Source organism: Nansenia antarctica, assembly GCF_963989245.1.
Source record: "Nansenia antarctica genome assembly, chromosome: 5".
NCBI lineage: Eukaryota > Metazoa > Chordata > Actinopteri > Argentiniformes > Microstomatidae > Nansenia > Nansenia antarctica.
Window position 1 is genome coordinate 76,201,280 of NC_137690.1, and position 9,312 is coordinate 76,210,591.

The following is a 9,312-nucleotide window of genomic DNA, read 5'->3' on the forward strand; positions in this document are numbered from 1 at the left end:
ATTTCTAGTACTTTCATCAAATTAGACTAATTAACAGTTTATTGAGTTTCTGAAAAGTCAAACATTTCACCTGAGTGTCATGTGACTGGAGAGCCTTATTCATCCGTGGTGTGTGTGTGTGTGTGTGTGTGTGTGTGTGTGCGTGCGTGCGTGCGTGCGTGTGTGTGTGTGTGTGTGTGTGTGCGTGTGTGTGTGCGTGTGTGTGTGTGTGTGTGTGTGTGTGTGTGGTGTGTGTGATGTGTGTGGTGTGTGTGATGTGTGTGATGTGTGTGACTCTATGAGTAAAGGAACTCTGGACTTCATGGAGAACTGTTTTAGTACAACCTGAGAGATACAGAAAGTAGGAAGTCCGATAACAAGGCTGTTGGAAGTCATTTATTTACAAAAGTCAAGCGTGATCGTGACTGAAGACAGAACAGCAACATCAGACTTGTGTGTGTGCACGTTTAGCATCTAACTACCACTGAATAACTGAACTTAGCTAATGCTAATGCTGGTAAACAATAACAGACTAACTAAGCATCGTATAACCTTCATATGTTTTTTAAGATCTTTAACCGTCTGCATTTTACAGTCATTTTATCGTTAAAGAAATATATAACATGACATTCAGTTTCATTGATCTTGATAAAGGACCTGACTCTACCAGTTTGTGACGTTAGAATGATAAGGTTCTATCTCCATTTTTGTCAAAGTTTTTTTACATAATCTGATCCATTAGGTGTTTATTAATGCCTGTGTGGTGTTATTTTTTAAATGTTGACATTTTTGAGTTAGTAATTAATAAAATACAAAGCTTCCATCTCACAAAACATAATGGAATGTAAAAACTTTGACGCTCAATATCTCTGAACTACCCTAAACGGAGATAGAACCTTATCATTCTAAACTCACGTAACACTGTTAAACAATAATAGACTAATGAAGCATTGTATAACCTTCATATGTTTTTTAAGATCTTTAACCGTCTGCATTTTACATTTTACAGTCATTCTATTGTTAAAGAAATATATAACATGACATTCAGTTTCATTGATCTTGATAAAGGACCTGACTCTACCAGTTGTAAACACTCCTGTAATAAATAAAACGTATCAAACCATTCATTCACCTTCTCTGGAGAGAACAGGCGGCCTCAGGACTGACAGATACCAGCCTCCTGACTAATATACATATGTACAGCGCGTTCCTCTGGGCTCGGCTGGGAGAGCTGCTGGGCGGAGGAGCACCTCTATAACTGTGGGTGGAGGGTCGGGTTATGACGTTGAATTAACTGTTGTGGTTTCTTTTTAATAGTTTTTAGTTTTTTTTAATAGTTTTTAGTTTTTTTTATAGTTTTTTCTGAGTTGATAGGGGGCTGATGCCTTCCTATGTGTAGTAATGTGTAAATAAGGTACTGTAAATAATGTAAATGATGTAAATGATACATTTTTGATAATAAAATATATAAATAATAGTTGGTAGAGCATGGCACTAACAACGCTTAGGTTGTGGTTGTTGTTCGATTCCTGCTGGGACCATATATACTGAAGAATGTGACACGTTCTAATGCTTTGGTCCTCATGTCGGGATCTGATGTAATGATCTGACTTTTCTTTCTAACTAACTAACACAGCTTGTTCTGTGAGCCTACTAACAATGTAAAGTAGTGTTCTAGTTAACTAGGTAGCAGTGGGTTAGGGTTTGGCTTGACTAGCGAGTTTGTGTTGTGATTCTCAACAACGTTCAAACGAAATTCTGTGTTTCAAAAGAAAAGTCAGAACATTTTGATTGGTTGCCGACATGTGGACCGAATGATCAGACTGTGTCACATATACCAAAAAATGTCTGCATTCACTGCAATGTAAGTCGCTTTGGATAAAAACTTCATCTAAATGGAATATATGATCATATCATATCATGTATATACTGTAGAGGACAGAGGCTCTGTGTGGATCCTGGTTTATCTTCCTCCAACGTCACTCTGCCAGCCAGACTTCACCTGAAACATAAAGATAACATCAACATCAACTAGGTGAACATGTTAAACATGAATATTACTCTATGTTTTCTTTTCTTGGTGTGTTCTGAGCAAGCTGTGTATCCTTGTGTCTGTCTTCAGTTTGTTTGTGCTATCCTACTGCTGAGCCCCATGGATATGATTTAGTTTGTGGTTTCACTGGTCTTATTTACATGTATTATTAATAATAATAATAATAATAACTTTAATTTATATAGCGCCTTTCAAAAAGCCCAAGGACGCTTGATATATACCTGTATATGTATATATATATATATGTTCTGATGGTGTAGAATAGTTGAACTAAACTCATGAGACTTATTATTCAATAGCTACGTATATAGAATTATTATTATAGCTACGTTTATAGTATTATTATTATAGAACTCATTTCTAAATCAAAAACGTATGTACGGTTAATCCCAGATCGCCCCTTTAAAGGATAACTGTCCCGCCGTTCCTGCAAGCTGATTGGTCCTCCCGTCCTGTCCTGCCCTGACCCTCCTGTCCTGCCCTGACCCTAACCCTGAGACCAGGCATCTAACCCTGTATAACCCTGTATAACCCTGTATAACCCTGTATAACCCTGACCCTGTATTTACACTGAGACGAGGCATCCCTAACAATGACTCATCTGTCATGTTTCATGTAAAGCTGTTTGAGTCGACATTAATGTGGGTGAATATGAGCTGTGCAAATAACTGTGCCTTGCCTTGCCCTGCCTCGTTCAATGACTTGTCATGTTAACCGATCTCCTGATAAATGACTCAGAAATGAACAGTGTGGGGTTAGGGTTTCTAGGAGCGGGAGGGAGAACTCCTCTCACCCAGTAACGAGGCATCATGACGGCTGCTGCACCTGAGCTCAGGTCAACGCAGCCTCATCAATCAGCTAAAACAATGCAGCTGGGGCCAATCCCCGGAAGAGCCTTATATATACAGTAACCTCATATAACCTTATATAACCTTATATACAGTAACCTCATATAACCTCATATAACCTTATATAACCTTATATACAGTAACCTCATATAACCTTATATAACCTTATATACAGTAACCTCATATAACCTTATAAAACCATAAAGACTATGGTCATTTGACCCCCGAGGCGACTCTTATAGTAGGTAAAAAAGGCACGGCTGTTCTAGTGTTAATACATATTTTCTCTGCCCATGCAGGGGTGGGGGGGGGGGGTAGGTACCTGTTGGAGGACTTCATGGGTTTACTACGTATTTGCCTGAGCGGTTCTTCCTGGGTGACTCGCTTGGCTGAAAGAAAGAACTTAGAATCACAATACAACACATGTATTGATTCTGCCTTTGATTCAGAAGAATTCAGTTCAGCATTGTTGGTCTGACCCACACATTTGCGACTAGAATGAAGACATTCAAACGGTCCCTCAAAACCCATTTTTTTTGCTTTAATCTAATCAACTATTTTTATTGTAGTTTTTTTTACTGACTGTGCTTTTGTTTTGCTTGTTTTGCATCTATCTATTCTGGTTCTCCCGGGGAACGTCGCGTCTGTGAGAGACACTGATACGGCTTTCACACCGCCGAGGACCCGCTCCCGTTCTGGAACCTCCGAACCTTGGTGCTGTCTGTCTGTCTGTCTGTCTGTCTGTCTGTCTGTCTGTCTGTCTGTCTGCCTGTCTGCCTGTCTGTCTGTCTGTCTGTCTGTCTGTCTGCCTGTCTGTCTGTCTGTCTGTCTGTCTGGTGAACCTTGGTGCTGTCTGTCTGTCTGTCTGTCTGTCTGTCTGTCTGTCTGTCTGTCTGTCTGTCTGTCTGTCTGTCTGTCTGTCTGCCTGTCTGTCTGTCTGTCTGTCTGTCTGCCTGTCTGTCTGTCTGTCTGTCTGTCTGTCTGTCTGGTGAACCTTGGTGCTGTCTGTCTGTCTGTCTGTCTGTCTGTCTGTCTGTCTGTCTGGTGAACCTTGGTGCTGTCTGTCTGTCTGTCTGTCTGTCTGTCTGTCTGTCTGTCTGTCTGGTGAACCTTGGTGCTGTCTGTCTGTCTGTCTGTCTGTCTGTCTGTCTGTCTGTCTGTCTGTCACTGTCTGTCTGCCTGTCTGCCTGTCTGTCTGTCTGTCTGTCTGTCTGTCTGTCTGTCTGGTGAACCTTGGTGCTGTCTGTCTGTCTGCCTGTCTGTCTGTCTGTCTGTCTGTCTGGTCTGTCTGTCTGTCTGTCTGTCTGTCTGTCTGTCTGTCTGGTCTGTCTGTCTGTCTGTCTGTCTGTCTGTCACTGTCTGTCTGCCTGTCTGTCTGTTTGTCTGTCTGTCTGTCTGGTGAACCTTGGTGCTGTCTGTCTGTCTGCCTGTCTGTCTGTCTGTCTGCCTGTCTGTCTGTCTGTCTGTCTGTCTGCCTGTCTGTCTGTCTGTCTGTCTGGTGAACCTTGGTGCTGTCTGTCTGTCTGTCTGGTGAACCTTGGTGCTGTCTGTCTGTCTGTCTGTCTGTCTGTCTGTCTGTCTGTCTGGTGAACCTTGGTGCTGTCTGTCTGTCTGTCTGTCTGTCTGTCTGTCTGTCTGTCTGGTGAACCTTGGTGCTGTCTGTCTGTCTGGTGAACCAGCCTGCATTCATACCAGTGTAACCAGAACCATCCGCATCATCATCATCAACGTTGGGTGACGAAGGGGCGGGATTAAACAAAAATGTCACAACAAGATGGCGGCTACTTCACTTCACTACTTCACCAACTTTTCTGGCTTTTCCGAACCAATTTATTTTCGGTCGGAAAACGCGCCGGCCGGTTCCAGACTTGATTCACAAATGCGGAAAACCGGACCGGTTCCTTGGCGGTGTGAAAGCTCTATCAGATACCAGGCGTGGTGTTGAGCGGTAGACTTACCACGTCGGCGGGAGACACGGCGGCAGGGGCGTACGTTGGCAGGGTGTTCTGGGGCGGGGCGGTCCCTAAGGCGTAGGGGTCCCGGGACTGGACCACACTCTCCTTCTTCTCCTTCTTACAGCACCAACGAATCAGCTGGACAGAGACAAGAGACAAGAGACAGTCAGACACCAGGAGGACAGGAAGACCAGGAGGACCAACAACACTACAGCTGTTAAGGTTAAGACCAGCGTTAAGTCTTAACAACCTGAAGAGAAGAGGAGAGGAGAGGGAGAGGGAGAGGAGAGGGTAGGAGAGGAAGAGAAGAGGAGAGGAGAGGAGAGGAAGAGGAGAGGAGAGGAGAGGAGAGGAGAGGAAGAGGAGAGGAGAGGAGAGGGAGAGGGAGAGGAGAGGAGAGGAGAGGAGAGGAGAGGAAGAGGAGAGGAGAGGGAGGGAGAGAGTGAGAGAGGGAGAGAGACAAAGGGAGGGAGGGAGAGAGACAGAGAGAGAGAGACAGAGAGAGAGAGACAGAAAGGGGAGAGTTGGTCGGTGACTCACCAGCATGAGGAAGATGATGAAGACGATGAGCAGGATGACAGCAGCCAGCACCAGCAGGGCGATGGCCCACCCAGGGACCCAGTCGCCCCTACCCCCCCACCCACCCCCCCCACCTGCTGGAGCCCTGGTGGTGGGGGGAGGAGATCTGGTGGTGGGCCGAGGGAGGGGGGGTGTAGGCTTACTGTTGGTGGTGGTCGGTACAAGGGGCTGGTGGGCGGGTGTAATCGGTTGAGGAGTGTCCTGTTTTTGAGTGACGTCCGTGTTGATGTCATATCCTCCTCCCTTGGTTGTTACCACGCCGACCGGGCCGGCAGAGGTTGTTGGTGTTGTTGTTGTGGTTGTTGTTGTGGTTACTGGAGTTGTTGTTGTTGTTATTGGAGTTGTTGTTGTTGTTGTTATTGGAGTTGTGGTTGTTGTTATTGGATTTGTTGTTGTTGTTATTGGAGTTGTGGTTGTTGTTGTGGTTACTGGAGCTGTGGTTGTTGTGGTTGTTGTTGTTATTGGAGTTGTTGTTGTTGTGGTTACTGGAGTTGTTGTTGTTGTTATTGGAGTTGTTGTTGTGGTTACTGGAGCTGTGGTTGGTGGTGCTGTGGTTGTTGGTGGTGCTGTGGTTGTTGGAAGCACAGCTGGCACTGGTGTTGCTTGAACTAAGACAAGGGAAACAAACGAAACATAACATGTAAGAATCAATATTATTATTATTGATATTATTGTATGGAATAGAGTTATGGAATTATATATACTCTCTGATGAGAGAGGGGACAGCGTCTGAGAGGGAGAGAGAGGGGAGGGGGGAGGGAGACAATGAGAGGGAGAGAGAGGCAAGGAAAGGGGGAGAGATCTTACATTCAGTATAATCGGTGTCTAACACGAGGTCGTCTGGAGGGTTGGCCTTGACGCTAGTCACAAAGATGTACTTGACAACCACTTGGTTGATGGCCGTGGTGTGGAACACTATGATGGGCCTGGCGATGACAGAGCCGCTACTGTGGACGACAAGACACAGAAATTAGGGTGTGAGAGTATGCATCACAATCAGTCAGGTGTACTCAGTACTTCAGGTAATAACAGTCAGGTAACTATGGTAACAGTCAGGTAACCGTGGTAACAGTCAGGTAACCGTGGTAACAGTCAGGTAACCATGGTAACAGTCAGGTAACAGCCAGGTAACCGTGGTAACAGTCGGGTAACCATGGTTAGGGTTAGGGTGACAGGTGAATCATGCTCGCTGTACCTGAAGGTCATGGCTACAATGCCTCCGTAGGAGGATTCTGTTGAGCAGCCGGAACACTTGAAGATTTTATCCAGCTGCAAAAAGATCCAAAGAGAGTTCAACACTTTAAACCTTAAACAACTGACTGTTTAAACAACTGACTGTTTAAACAACTGACTGTTTAAACAACCGACTGTTTAAGCTACAAGCAGACATGTTCAGAGACGTTCTGTAGGGATGTTGGATCTAACCCAGAGGTTCTGGCTGGTTCTCTCACCATCAGTGAGATCTCTGCGAGCAGCTTCTGGTAGTCGGACGATTTGGCGTCCAGCAGGGTGTCGGTGAAGTTGCGGTTGGTGATCTCCATGGGCAGGTAGTAGGCGAGGGTCGGGGTCGGGGTGGTGGCGGGGGCCACGGTGATGGAGCGGGGGGCCCGGCGGAGGCTAGCGAAGAGGCGGGAGGTGAAGCTGGCGGAGACGACGCCTGGAGGGAGGGAACCAGGCATCACGTTAACCAGCTAAGCTAGAATACCCAATGTTAACCAGCTACGCTAACCAGCTACGCAAGAATGTTAACCAGCTACGCTAACCAGCTACGCTAGAATGTTAACCAGCTTTTTATTTATTTTTATTTTTATTTAACCAGGCAAACATGTAAGAACAAATTCTTAGCCAGCTAGTTAGCCAGCTACGCTAGAATACCTTCTTTGGCTTTGGTTCCTCAACATTGCAACATTGCAGCATTCAGATACAGGGAAAAACACAACAATAACACAGCAATAATAAGCAACGTAAGTAAGAAAAAAAAAGCAACCCCACATCGGCAAGGAAGTAAAGTAGCCTTTTGGTGAAGTGGTGATTTCACAGTGACCTCAATAGTGCAAAAATGCTTTGCAGAGCACGATGACACGAAACGCAATACAACACAACACAACACAATACAACACAGCACGGCAGTGAATTAGTCCAACGGTACACAATCCGATTGTTAAGTCTGACGTCAAACGTGACGTTATGCAATTTCCGGGTCCAAACCAGAAATTCTCCGCACCAGAATACCAGTGTACTACAGCAGTGGTTCCCAACCTTTTTTGTCTTGTGTACCCCTTGAGCTGTTTTGCCATGCCAGAAGTACCCCCTCTCTCATGCGTGTTGATTATTTCCCAAAAAAATCAATTAAACTCTAACTTGCAAATATAACATTTATTACTGACACACAGAGAGCAAAACCTCTTCTCATGTCTCCAAAACTCTAAACACATTTTCTGCTTTACACACATTTTGCTATTCAAAATGGCACTTTTTAAATGCACTGAACACGGTTTTCTGCACACAACAATCTGACATAAAGTCACATGTTTGCCATTTCAAAACATTGCCATTCAAAATTAGACTACATGAGCTAATTGGCCAATACATGTGCCACCTGGCCACCTCAATGGTTAATTGTTACCACATGCCCACACACTCACTGAAAATAGAAAAATAAATAATAAATAATAATGAATTTGATTTGATATCTGTTTCTTTTCCCTTTCTCCTGCTCCTCTTTGGCTTCTGTCTGAGGTGCAGTGATGTCATCATTTTCTCATCCCAGAGTCTTGACTGATGGGGAGAGGAAACAGACAAGATGAGACAGGATAAAACTTAACACACACACACACACACACACACTTAAACTTCTTATCTAACTCTACTGATTATTAATGAAATCATTTGAACCACTCCCCTTTAATACATAGATATTTACACCATTGTGAAAAATAGACTCACCCAGTAGCAGTTGCAATTCTTTTTTTCATCAGTTGAGCTTTAATGAGACACTTGAGGTTGCTTCTCTTTTATAATCTTTGACAGTTCTGGAGGCAGTGTGGCAACAGCAGTCACCAGGCTGCTCTCCACACTCAGTCTGTTCCTTGGCTTGGTTTTGATGTGGGTCAAAGCTGAGAAGGTCACTTCACACATATATGTAGATCCAAAAGGCAAAAGTTCATTCAATGCACACTTTCCCAGCACTGGATATTCCTTTTCAACATCACACCAAAACTCTGTCAATGACTTGTCAGCATGTGCCATCTTCAACCCACGATCAGAGGACATGTCCATCAGATTTTCCTGCAGGCTTGCAGGAAGGCTGCTGCTGCTCCTGTCATTCACTCTGAATGGGTTCCTCACCCAGTCCAGTTTTTCTGACTTTGTTTCAATGTCATGAAAGTACTGGTTGAAGTCAGTGTCAAGTTTGGACAGATGTGCTTTAACTATTTTCACCACAGGACCTCTGTCAGCATCAGTGGTGGCGAGATGGCCATCAAGCAGTGGGAAACAGCTCACATCTCCATCCTTACATTTCCTCTCCCATAATTTAACCTTCTTTATGAATCCATTCACTTTGTCATAAATGTTAAGGATGTGTGAGTACTTGCCCTGAAGTGAAAGGTTGAGCTCATTCAGCTTAGTGAAGACATCAGCAAGATATGCCAGCTGCGCAACCCACACTGCATCCTCAAACAGGGCTGCAAGAGGGTGGTCGTTTTCTGTCAGGAAAGCAAACACCTCGATGCGCAATTCATAGAGCCGCAGCAGCGTTTTGCCACGAGACAGCCAGCGAACGTCTGTGTGAAGCAGTAGCTGCTCATGCTCTGACCCGCTGTCATGACAAAGAGTTTGAAACAGTCTGTGGTTCATTGGCCGGGACTGAATGAAGTTAATCACCTTAACTGCGTCA